The 13,603-nt window shown below is 43.8% G+C and overlaps 1 protein-coding gene across 2 annotated transcripts in view; it reads right to left on the reverse strand.

The window, feature by feature from the left end:
• The window catches only part of plxna3 (plexin A3), a 137,365-nt gene extending 124,301 nt beyond the window's left edge, over window positions 1–13,064 (reverse strand). The window contains exons 1-2 of one of the 2 annotated variants that reach the window (XM_085258749.1): window positions 12,768–13,064; window positions 4,894–5,098 (exon numbers count right to left, since the gene is read on the reverse strand). The gene's annotated coding sequence lies outside the window, so the exon portion shown is untranslated. The remainder of the gene's footprint in view (window positions 1–4,893; window positions 5,099–12,767) is intronic. The other variant, XM_085258747.1, reaches the window with a different exon arrangement.
• Between the last annotated feature and the right edge of the window lie 539 nt (window positions 13,065–13,603).

The following is a 13,603-nucleotide window of genomic DNA, read 5'->3' on the forward strand; positions in this document are numbered from 1 at the left end:
CTTTAATGGCCTGAAAGAGCTGTAATGTTGACTGTTGGACACCACCCTGAATGCACACACACACACACACACAGTGTCCCTGTTGGTTCATAAAACATTTCTAAGACTCGGCAGCTGCAGAGCGATGCCCCCCCTCCACACACGGGATGTGAAATCACTCGTGCGCACACACACTTGTATTTAACCTTGGACTCCAATGATTCAAAGATTCACAGGAATGCACAGAAACATGCAGGATGTTGCAGCAGTTCAGTGAAAGTTCGAACACAATGCAGGAATTTGACTCTCACTTCTAATTCACACCATCCTTCACAGACAGGTGTAGCGATGACAACAACTGCAGAACCGTTAATTTGATAAGCAGCAACACGTCTGACGGAGGGAAGAATCTAAATGTGAACATTTTTAGTTGATTTTGAACCACCACGTGCAAAACATCTGACTGGGAGCAGCTTCGTTTTTCAGAAATGTAACGATCCAAACGCACTGCTGGTGCAGTAAAAAGCACGGTGTGGACTGGCCTCCCCAGAGCCCTGACCTCAAAACTATCGAAGCAGCGCGGGATCCTTCGAGAAACCTGAAGAACTGAACACTGAAACAGTTACAAGAAAGACTGGCTTTAGAGAGTTCAGGGTGACAACAAGAGGAACGGCAGCTGTCTTCTTCTGGGTTTTGTTTTTGTTCCTTTAAAATTTTTGTACATTTTTTTTAACCTGAATCAGCTTCCAAGAGTTCAAAGAGCCTCTTTCACAACTGTGTGAAACTTATCAAAACTGGAAATGAACACATGAGATGTTGAAATCATAATGTGGAACATTTTTACACGAGAACTGCTCAAAACACTTTAATTTCTCACTTTCACTTCTGCTTGTTTTGAGTGTTTCACTCTGTTTTAAATGCGTCAGTGTGAGATGGTTTGGAGAGTAGAAGCAGTCGGACAAATGCAGCTGAAGCTAAATGTGAAAGAGAAACACGAAAAGGTCATTAGGACTTAAGTAAAGAACATGAGTAAATGTACATACGGCTACAAACACACACACACACACGGACAGAAAGTCACATGTATGTCTTTGACCCTGGCCTCTCTAAGGCCAAATCACACATGACCGCACACATCCAGCTGCTAGAGGTCAGGAGGCATCGAGGGAGGAAACCAATAGCCTCAGCTGATTGTTTCCTGCCTGTTCCTCAGCTCATCCTGAGAGTGTGCGTTTGTAATTGTGTGCCTAGCTTTGTGAGGACCCTTGTCCATTTTAGTCCTGTCATCAGGGCACGAGTGGAAAGTGGGCACTATTTAAATGGTTTCAGAGTTTAGGGAAGGATCGGGTTCAGGTTGAATGTTTGCGGGTCTGGGAACACGGGGTTCTAACAAGGACACCAGTATGTGTTTTAGACCGGTGAAGCCATCACATCGGATAAGAGGCTGCCTATGAATCGTGCCTTGTTGTGTCAGATCTGATAGCAGTGAAATGAAGTGAAGTGAAACCCTCCTGATGGTGAAAGACCAGATGTGACAAACACAAATACTCCAAATATTCCAATGTTTGGCAATCGGATTTAGCCCGGTGTGGACAACGGCTCCTTTATTCAAACACAGTTTAGATTTACAATTCATTGATTAGAACAGGGTGTGTACTTCTTATATAAACTAAATTCCTCGCGAGCAGATTAGAGACCGACACGTATTTTAACACCGTTCAGCTGCAGGTTCGCTTCTTTTTATCAAGACAAATAAATGTTCTTCTCAGCTGTTGAAAAGCTGACACGACACAAAGAGGCCGAGCACAAGTTTATACTACAAGCCTTCAAAACGGAGCATGAGATCATGAATAGCTCATGAAGTTATTGTACAAACCATCAAACTTGTGCAGAGCTCACTGACAGGGTCACTTTGCACTATTTGCAGACTAATTAGAGAAAATCTATCCCTGTTGTTCCAGTTAGGCTGTGGAATTGAGCGACTTTGGTCAATAAAAACTATGATAAAAATGTTTATGAACATTTTCAAACAGCAACAACTATAAAACTAAATGATGACTAACAATTCAAGTAATTTGTGTTTAATGCGTCTGCAGCGTTTGTGAAATCACAGCCTGCAGCTTCCTCCTCGTCCTCAGCACATTTGTCTGAACTGCTGCACAAAAAGAAGCTCTTAGCATCCGTCTCTAATGAAGCTGGTGGCTCTAGGAGGAAACTGATGAACTAACTACACTCATCTACACATTACCACAAAATATTAGACAATCAGCATTAAAAACAGGCGCAGGCAGCAGCGTGGATGGCCGGTGGCTCGTCGTCAGGTGACGTTAACGTTTCTGTCGTAAATCTTTCACGTTGCCATCCGAAGGAGTGAGACGGTTCCAGAAACAAGTGAACTGCTCTGTTTAAATCGTGGCTGCGTTCACGTCCGTGTTCAAACAGACAGGAAAGAGGATTTCAGTGAGCAAGCTGCTGCTCTTCAGCGGAGAGGTGCTAAACGCTATGTGAGGAAAAGTGAATCGACTCCAGGAGCCAAAGTCAACACTGAGCCGGCCCTGAGGCTGTAAAACCTTGGACTAAACTAACTAACTGATTATAAAGCAGTTAAAATACACCTGCTGCATGAAAAGCTGCCAGTGTATCAGGACTGATAATCTAACAAATTCATGAGTAATGCATCAGACTTTTACGACTTCATAAGTATTTTTTTTCCTTCGACACTTTAAAAAGGCTCCGTGTGTTTTATTCTTCGACTCGGCTGCAGCAGTTCTAAGCAGCCTTTCTTCATCCTACACCGCTCTGCTGCTCCTGAATCCATCCTCTGTCTGCAACAAGCCATTTCAGCTTCTCTACCTTTCAGTCGCCCTCCCCAAACAACACCGCTACTTCAAGAACTGCCATTCTGTGGACTTCCTGTTCCACAGGAGGCACTCCAGCATGAATGGGACCCTATACAGCATTTATTTTGGTTTAAGGCATGAAGCAAGCCACAAAGAAATCCTATAGGCACTTCAACGAGTTCCCTATTTACACACACGGAAGCTTCTGTTGTGCGTTTGCTTCTGACTTCTTGTTATCCTTTGTGGGAGTGAGTTTAAAATCCATCCACCTCTTTTCCACTTCAGAGTTATGACTGTGCCGTCACAAGGCGAGAGGCAGGGCACATCCTGATAGGCTGCCAGTCTGCCACAAGGCTGAGACAGAATAAAAGACAACCATTCACTCTCAGTTTCACACCTACAACCAATTTAGAATCACCAAATAACCTGATGCGTACGTCTTTGGACTGTGGGAGGAAGCTGGAGTTCATGCATACACGGGGGGAACGTACCCACTGCACACAGAAAGGCCCCAGCAGGCCGCTGGATTCAAACCCACGGTATTGTAGCTGTGAGGGGGCGGGACTAAAAGTGCACCGTCATGCCCTCACTGTTAAAAATCCTTGATGGACTTAATTATATGTGTTAACATACATATTTGTGAAAACTAAAATTTTTTATTTAGTTTTCGTCAAGAAAAAGGTGTAAAAATACATTTTAGCAATTTAACACCAGCTTCAGTACGATGAGATTAGCAGCTCTGCCGTCCCTTTAAGCCAACCTTCACCTAAACAGAAGGTTTGAACAGCAGGTGGGCGGGGCCACTGTGCTGAGATGACGATGATAAGGAAATCCTCTATCTATGACATCATATATTCCCAAGAATAGAAAAAAGCTCTTGGTAACAGCAGTAAGAACATTCTGGGATTAGGCGTACGTACACTGATCTCATTTATTTGAGACTCTGGTCATGCTTAGTATGAGCATCCACGACTGGAACATAAGAGGCCGACTAACTTTGATATGTTTATCTCATTAGGACGGGTACTGGGGAGGATCTGAAACTGAGGTTTCAGATAGAATCAGTTTGAAGTACACGCTGGTGCACAGAAAGATGACGTCATCGCAGCAGCAGGACCGGCTGGTCTGGCTGTAAAACGTCTTCACAGACAGAGTCAGAGGTGAAACGCTGCCGGCAGAAATATCATATCAGGGTCCGTCTCGCTCTGCTGACTCAGCGTTCTCTCAGCGCTGACTCTGCCAATGACTCAATGTGACAGAGTGCGAGTTTTTAGACTCAAATTGTACATTAACAAACAATGGCGTGTGTTACAGGGAGACAAAGCGCTCTGGATTAATTTGCACACGTCTGCCCGCTCTGATGTCTAACACACACAAAAACACACCGCTGCAGGTGACACTGTGACCTGATTTCGACAAAAGGATAATTAAGAACGCACAAGAGGTCAAATACACACACACAGACACACTCATATCAAATCAATGCTCCATAATAAGACACACTGATGGATTTCCAATAGCAGGATAAAAACAGCCCTTCACCTGAAGGACTACAGCTGCGCGTCAAGTAACGATCCAAATATTTACGCTTTTTTAATGAAGTGCCGACTCGGCGTCCGTCTTCATTCCACTCCACGGCTATGGCAGCACTCAAACACTGGACAACAAATCACTGCAGATTGCAGCCAGTAACTGGGAGCTCAACCAAACAGACAGACGCAAATGTTTCCACAAAGAACGTGAGACGACCGATGCAAAATACGACTCGCCGCAAACGCGTTCAAAGGCAGCCGTGTCTGTGACGTCCTTTCAAACAGATTTAATCATGACTAAATACTGCGTGAACGAGCCAGACCAAAAGCAGTCCTCCTGCGGAGGCAGACAGCTGTGACCTCTGACCTCTTCACTTGAACAGTGATTTTAGGCCAGCAGCCAGAATCAACATCACTAAGATGGCAAGTTATTTCTTCAGTTAATCAATTAAATGTTTTGCCTTAAAAATGTTAGAATAACAGAAATTATGCAGTTTATCCACGAAACGAGTCAAACCAGCCCCTCAGACTGAGACTTTTACCAGTTTACTATGTTTGCAGCGAATCGCCACCTCTGATTAATTTATCAGTAGATGACTTGGTCACTGCTTAGTTCACTGTTGTAGCAATCCTCCATGGACTCCAGCTCCACCCTTTCTACTGCAGCTGATGGGAGAAGTCCTCCTTCCGCTCCTTCCGCTGTGAGCTGGAGCTCCACTCCAAGGAGAACCCTCAGCAGGTGGAGAACTGTGCAAGCAGGACAAAGACCATGATCAGTGGCTGCAGTCCAAAAGGGTGGAGTTGGAGTCCTTCGAACCACGGGATAAGAGTCTCTGTGAAGACCCAGCTTTATGCTTTATGACTTTGTAAATAAAATATTTGCAGAAGATAAAGTCATGAGTAGTTTACTTAAATAATCCCTTTAGGAAGTAACTGCATTTGCTTTTTAGGAATGATTTTCAGATGTTCAAGTTGTCATTCAATCATAAATTTTGTAACTGTTTCTGTTTTTGAAGGATGCATCTTTCCAGGTAAGATGCAAAACCATAACTCTGCCAATAACACACCTAGAAGCTGTTTGACAGTCATAAAACATTAAAAACTGAAAACATCTGTCCAGTAAAGCATGACTGGCATGATGAGATTAGATGCCAGTCAAGAGTGGTAGCGCCGTGTTTGAAAATAGTGTAAAACCTTCCAAATGTAACTAACAGTGTAATCACTATGTGAAGAAACGATGACATCTGTGTGTGGTGATGAAGCGCTATCAGCTAAAGCTGAACTTGGGCCTGGCTGTACTTTTGTGTAATACCGGTTTCTACCATAAGGTGGCACAGGTCAGCCCAGCAAGTCATTAACAGCACTTTCTTACTTATAACTGGAGCTAGGTGTGGGCAATATAAACGATATACGATAGAAACTATATAAATTTGGCCAGCGATAGAGATTTTGACTATACCACTCTATCGCGACAGTGCATGTTGATGATGTCATTAAGCTGCACCTGTTTCGCAGCGGCTAAAACCATTATCATCTGCAAATTATTCCGGGCGACAGTCATAGCAAAGAGATGAAGCACTTTTGAAATATGGGGAAAGCCAAAAACTGTGCTTCCTCCACTTCCGTAACATTGATTCATTAATGTTGAATTCTCTCGCAGCTGTTCTAGTCCCATGTTGTTGCAGTATATTAATAACTAACCTCGTATTGTGGATGAATGCTCTCAGTTGTTCTCCTGACTGAAGTTTGGCCCGTGTACAGCATCCTGCTATGTGATTGCATTTGTCCCTGACCACCAGAATCCCTCATGTTAACTTTTATTGAGTGGAAAAAAGTTAGCTTCATCCTCCAGCTTCACTGTGCTAATGTTATGCTAACATAGCTGTGTCGCTAGCAATCACGTAGCACAACATTATATACCAGGTAGTCCAACTTCAGTAACCCTACAAATGCCACTGCTGTTTAGTTTTTGGTCTTCATTTATATTGGAAGTGGTAGCAGAGCTGTACGTTTGAATTAGTTTCAAAAATCTCTCAGTCAGAACATGGTATGAAATGTTTAGGTGGAAACTAGCGAGCTAACTTCCTGTTAACTTCTAACTCTGTTAAATTTAATAACTTCTGTTTTCATGGATGCCTGGATGTTAAACTTAATTGTTACACCTGATAAAGCAGCAATGCTGATGATTTAATTAAAGATGAAAGAATTTAGACCGTTTTTAACTCTCAGTGTTCGTTTGACTTTGGGACCTGAAGCGGACGGAGTTTTGGACCCAGATTACTCCGCGAAGCTCCTCACTACGGCAGCCGTAATGCTCTGACAATCCATCGAGCAGTGCGGCTTACCAACGTTGTACTAAAACATTTTTTAACAGATTTCTGCCCAAATCAGTTCGCGGTCAGTAAGCACAACCAGAATTCATACATAAGGGCACACTCTCGATTTTTCAGAAAATTAAAGGATTTTAAGTGTGCTTATAGTGTGGGAAATACGTTATACAGAAGAAAAGAATATATCGCGATATATATCGTTACCGCACATGCTTCAAATTATATCGCGATATGACTTTTAGGCCATATCGCCCAGCCCTAACTGGAGCCCCCAAAAGACAAACCTGATGAGGAAATTAGAGTAAAAAAATAATAAAGAAACGTTAAAAAGATCAGCGTACGTCTGAAAACACCGCCCCCTGGTGTTGGACGTTTTTGTCTAAACCTGACTGAGAGGAATTACAAAAACAAACCTTTAAATAAATGAACAAAAATTATCTCCAGTGCAAACTGATCCGGGTACAGCTGGCATGTTACAGCATGGAACAACATGTAATCATTTCAGAGCAGTTAGGGCAGCAGACCTCCTCGTGAGTGAACATCGAAACCTTATTTTTTGCATTAAAATATTATCTCAGTGGAAAAAAATGAACATGATGTTAACTAAACAGATAAAAATTGCAACAAGTCCAACATATCATCTCCTATTGCATTCCTGAGACGCCAACTTGAAAATGAAACCTGCTATGGACTTTCAAAAGCGCACACACATTTGTACTGCACTCTGTGCGTGTCTTATAGGCTCCAGGGTTGGTAGTTCAACTCCCTCTGGAGCTGAACTGTATCCCAAAGCGAAGGTAGATTAGCTCCAGAGGTGCCTGCTGACTGGACACACACACACACAAATGGAAAAAGTGATGCCGAGATAAAGCAGCAGGCAGGAAAGTGAAGCTCGGTCTGGAAACATGTTGCAGCTTCACAGCAGGAAAACTGCAACTTTACGAGATGTATTACAATCACAAAGAGGACGTTACAGTAACAGAGAGGCCGAGCGAAATGTGAAAAGCACGTTTCCTCCAGAGGATCTGGAGTCGTTTGGCATTCGTGCAGCTGCATCCAGCTGTGCTCCATCTACACGCACCTGTAAGGAACATTAAAGTTTTACTTCCAATGTTTCTGCTTCCGCATTTTGTGTGAATGATTCAGGAAAAACAAACATTTGGTGCCTTTCGGACATTTTATGCCATTACCATCCCAAAACTATGACTCAGCTCACAGTACTGGGCTGTATTATTAAGAGCAGAGTGGCATTTAGAGTGATTTTTACTAAATGAATACACAATTAAGTCTTTTTGCACAAAACATGCCACAACAATTAGTTGTTGGCTTGTTTTTTGTTAAGCTTCATGTTGATACTGGACCATCACCTTAAACACCAGGATGTTGTCCCATGTTTTCTCATTTTACACCAAATAACTCAGCTAAAAAAAAGTTTTATTTGTTACACAGAACCTGCTTTAAGCACAATAAAAGCTGATTTTAGTGACGAGCTAAAGAATCTAATCAAATAATTCGAGCTGTTCCAGCCCAGTGTTTATTTTAAAAAGTGTTTCATCTCAAAAAGGCTGAGAACAAGAATTAATGAGCTGCAATAGCGAGTTATAACAGTCTGATTTACTCCGTGGTGTCTTTGCCTCGTTTTAAAGTCATTTGTTTTGCTCCAAAGAGGCATGTTTCCCGCCCCTCTGTGAGTGAAAGCAGCTGCAGGAATCATTAAAATCCCCACCTGCCTCGACATGAACGTCTTTCACAAGTAGACGTAGACGTTTGTCCAGCGCTGCAGTGAGTCACCGTTTGATAGAGAGCAAGAGTTTGGAGTTATTTGGATGGCGAGTAAAACTACAGGCTGCATATAGATTAAAAAAAATGGAGGACATCTGTAAAATGGCGCTAAACATAAAGTGGAGCTGAGGCTGATGGGAATGTCATTAGTTCTGCTGAACTAAGTGAAGTGCGATAGGCACATGGATCTGATCCACGTTTATGTTTTAGAACTTCTTTGCGTGTTCCTGCGGTTTGCACGGTCATATCTACTCTCTGAGCTAAGCTGTGCGTTCTTCTTTTACCTTTGCAGCTTCCTCCTCGCTTCTAGATTCATCATTGCTGCTTCTGGCCACAGTAACATGCTAACAAGTGCTTTAACTTAGTGATTACTCCAGTACTTAAAATTCATCATCAGTTCTTATTGAGGTCCTTCGTTGGGTTGGGCAGCTGTGAGCATTTGCTGAATAGAGCGTGATGATGGAGATCAGCTGAGTGATGTTTCTCAGAGGACCATTTTTGAAAACAACTGAAAAATACTTTACAGAAACTACTCAGACAGTGAGATTGAGATCGGAGCAGCAGCAAGATAGCCAGCCAGTTTAATTCCTGTCTTTTTAACCTCCCCTCCATTCTAAAAGCCCAGTTTCTTCTGATTGGTCAACTTCCAAAAGCCAGCTGAGGGGCTGCACCCGTTCTTCATGAGCATGTAACGAAAAATCAACGAGTACGATGTTCAGAGCAGTCGGGAATCCGCTTTTCTGTCACTGCTAGTCTATAGACTATATGCACGTTAGCATATGCTACTTCCGGCGCGGAAACTCCTGTGGGGAGCTTTGTTTCCGGTGTCCTATTCGCGCCTTGTTTATGGCCCAAAACAAGTTAAGCAAATGAATGAATCAAGCGGTGATTTACATTTCTATAGATGTCTTGGGCATTTGCCCAATATATCTGTAAATGATGTTCATCGACTTGTCGATATTTTTTCCCCGCGCCTCAGAGCAAAAGAGAAACTGGATTCAAATGTTATATTTCTCAGCGGTCCCTCGTTTATCACGGGTGTTAGGTTCTAAAAATAACCAGCGAGAGGTGAAATCAAGTAGCCAATTTTATTTTTTGATGGTGCAAAACGTTTCATGGACATCGTGGACATACAGTACTGCACTTCAGAGTCACACTGCGAGCGATCGATGCAGCGATTCTATGCTGTACAGAAGAGACGTCATGGAGGAGATCGTCTGCAACGATCAGGGCGCAGGACACAATGTGACGTAAAAATAAGCATGCAAACTTGAGCTAAAAAATCTGTGAAACAGCGAGGTGAAAGGTGAACCGCGTTATAGCGAGGGACCGCTGTAATTTTGAAGGTAAGTCACAACATACCTTCGTAAATACTAATGTATAGAAACCGTTACCAGCAGTCATTCATTTTTTTGTGTGGCTTTTTTCACGGTTTGTTAACATGCTGTGTGTGTGTGTACTGGACTAGCTGATCTCGACATAACGGGGAAACATCTGGTTTGACTATTCTTCACCTGTAGTTTGAATGCTGAACATTGGCCTGTTTAGATCATAAGACCAGTCACTATACAGAGATGTGCTTCTGAATGTGGACGATGTGTCTTCTGCTGCAGTGATGCAGTTCTGCTTGTGTTGAGTGATGTAAACAACTGATCGATCTAAACGCTTTAAACGTCAAAATTGATCATTAGATTTTTTTATGACACAGCAGCGGTGAGTGTTCCCACCTTCTGCTCTTTGTAACTTAATGCGATCTTTCCGTTTTTGAGTATATCTTCGCAGTAGCGATTGACCGCAAAGTAAAGCTACGGGAAATGTACAACCCCACATCCGGTCTCAAACCAGGAAGTTAGCATTTTCTCGTGCACAGGGTCTATTTTCCAGCATTGGCTCAATGAGCTCATCTGCAAAAAGCAATCCAATCCTGATTACTGCCACCTGCTGGACTGGAGGGGAACATGTTGCTGCAAAGCCACTGGCAACACAGCTGTTTCACACAATGTAGACAAACAGTGTGAAGTGAAACAGTTCCATTCCTTAAAATTCCAAATAGTGTGAATGGAAAAGCAGATAAATGTGACCCGTGTACACAATCAGATGAAATATTGAAATCAAATATATTTTTTTAACTCACAAAAATTGGTTCTGATACCAAACATCTCATCTTGGTCAGGTTCTAGACCAAAGTGCCAGATTCCAAATCATAGAAAAAGTCAATGCAGATCTCCATTGGAAAACATATTAAGTCTAGAGTAATGAAGGAATAATGAGGGACCAGCAGACTGAAGCCCTGGCAGGACTAATACACTAATTTGAGTCAAACTGCAAATGGAACCGTGACTTTTGTTAAACTTAAAATGTCAAATCTGTTACCAAAACAACCGGAGATTCATTTCTTTTCCAATCACCTTAAAAATTTATGGACTAGTCGTTACAGCTCTGACCAGATTTATGGAAAATCTTCAACTCTGGGACACGCTGCGGTCATCATCACCTTCTTGGCTTTTATTCATCTGCTGTTTGGACTTTAAAGCTGTTTTTTTTCTCGTTACTTTTTATATTTGATTCAAACGTAACTTTTTTATACGATTCATTTGAGATCTCCATTTGATTTTCTGTGCGCTGCCGTTATCTGATCCATGTCTCTCTGGAAAAGTTTCTGAAGCTCACTCTTTGCAGATAATGCGTTTATCTGGGATATTGGTTAATCAACTGGTTGTTGTCCTGGTGAAATGGGGAACATGTTAGAAAAAACACACCATAAAGCTGAAGAAACTCCTGAGACGACTTCTTGAACGACGGTTCAAACAGAAGCTCTTTGTGTTTGTTTGCTTAAAATGATCAATCGATGCGATTAACTGATGATCAAAGCGCTCAATCCACCGTCATCTCTGATCAGCTTTTGCACTTTTCTTCACGTAGGTTTGGAGTCATTATTTAATCTCAAATTTGTCTCCTTTATTATTGATCTGAATCTGACCCGTGCCATCGATCAGATTATTGATCACAGGATCAGTGTTTAGCTGAACATCTGTTTGGTAAGGACACATGTGGGGGAGACTTGCTGCTACTCCTGGCACCATTTACATTCAATCAGTCATTATCATACAGCCCATCACATCACTTATTGATCGTGTGATTATTGATGTGCAGGTTGATTTCTCTTCTTCTTCTGCAGCAAATTTATGTTTTAATCCGTTTTTAATAACTCATTCTTTTTGTTATCGACTCATTTTTTCGCTATTTGGGGCCGTTTGGTCCTGAAAACCTGATTTGGACTGTTTGTTGTTAAACTGATCACATCATTGATCGACTTGTAAACACATCAGCAATCCTTTACCGGGACTGTGATCCAAACGTTACTTGAGGATCAGCGCGGTCTGTTCGGTCGGGATTCTGATTGATAACCTTCAGCCTGGTGGGACTTGAGTGTGTCAGGAAGAACATCGATCACAATGAGATCATCACGATCGCGGCTCTGAAATAAATCCCGACCCTGAACTCGCCGAACCGGGATCAGAAATGTGCCGGTCTCGGTTCCGTGAGCAGAGCTGGGGGCTGATCCAGAAGATCGAGGCTGCTCTTCGGCACATGGGCAGTCGGATGAAGGCGGATTCAGAAAAACACAAATCCGAATTTGGTGCGTGGATCTCGGCAGCAGCCGGCGGTTCGTCCGCAGAGTTCGGGGCGACCATCGGACGCGTTTCCGGGGTTTCGGCTGCGGTTTTGAACGTTTTTCTGCCGCCTTCCCCCCCTTTGTTCTTCCTTAATGGATCGGCGTCTGGAGCTGTGCTACCTCCCAGACCCCCTCCTCCTCCTCCTCAGCCTCCCCCACCACTCTCCCCTTCACCACACACAGAAAAACACACACTTGCAGCTCAAAATCGCCTCTTTTACGCACCGAACTCCGCACTTTAAAATGGAGGAAAAACGCAGAGGGAAGCGGTCCGCTTGGTGCCGTAACACAGGCCGAACCCCGAGGGCGAAAGCAGCCCCTACCTGTGGTATCAACCAACCCCCAAGTCCCACTCCTTCATCCCCACTCGCAGCATTGAGAAGGAGGAAATTTCCACGCGTAAAAAATAAAGAAAAGGGGGAAAAGCAGGCAGCAGGAGCAGCTGATGAGCGGTGATGCGGAGGGCAAGCGAGGCGTTTTCCCCCTGAAACATCCACACACTCATACACCCCTCTCCACAACCGCCACCACCCCGATACCCCCATATCTGCCGCCCGGACCCGGAGAACATCACCGGCCTCTCCACCTCCAAACACCACCTACTCCCTCCGGAACCCCTCAGACCTACCTGCACAGGGACGCGCAGAAAAGTCCGATCAGTTATTTAAATCCACACAGTCCCACGCGCTTCTGCTGCCTTTCTTCTTCTTCTCCTCACATAAAACCTGAGTGAGGTAAGCTCAGCTGGAGGCAGCAAGAGGAGCCCGCACAGGTCACCACAAAATCCTGCGGGTTTTTAAAAAGTGAGGAATAATCCAGAGAGCAGAGATCACAGAGCGCAGGAGCGCGGCGAGGTCTCCCATTCACACACAGCCTGCCTCGGCTTGGCTCGGCTCGGTCTGCCCCTACTCCACCACAGACAGCCCCCCAGCTGGAGCGTACCACTCTGCGCTGAGCTGGGAGGGGATACGGCCAGTTAGAAGCGGTCATTTAAACCAATTATCAATAGATTAATCTGCTTATCAAAGGCTCGGTGCTCCTCTGAGGACGTTAGCTAACGCGGAGAGGAAACGAGCATCGTTGAGAGGAATGGGACAGTGAGCGCGCTGTCTTTTTAATTGAAAACCAGCTGTTGTACCCCCTCCGAAAAGCCTCTCATGGTTCAGTCCAACTCCTTAATCTGCTGTTTTTCTCCTCCCAAAACCAGATGTGGAGAGAGAAACTGAGAGAGAGACATATAAGTGCTGTGTGTGAGAGAGAGCCCTATAGAGAGGTGCGGTGGAAATGTATAGCCTGCAAATGTATAAGAGAGAGAAAGAGGGGGTGAGGAGATGCATATCAAAATAAAAGGGGGGATGGGGGAGTGAAGAGAGATGGTGTAAAGACACATGGAGACGAGAGGGATAAAGAAACACAAATGAGAAACTGAGACGTGTGAATGAGGGAGGGAAGAAGCAGAGCAGT

This window comes from Mchenga conophoros, linkage group LG20 (assembly GCF_057382185.1).
Source record: "Mchenga conophoros isolate Kocher_MC1m ecotype Shallow Benthic linkage group LG20, M_conophoros_male_GT1.1, whole genome shotgun sequence".
NCBI lineage: Eukaryota > Metazoa > Chordata > Actinopteri > Cichliformes > Cichlidae > Mchenga > Mchenga conophoros.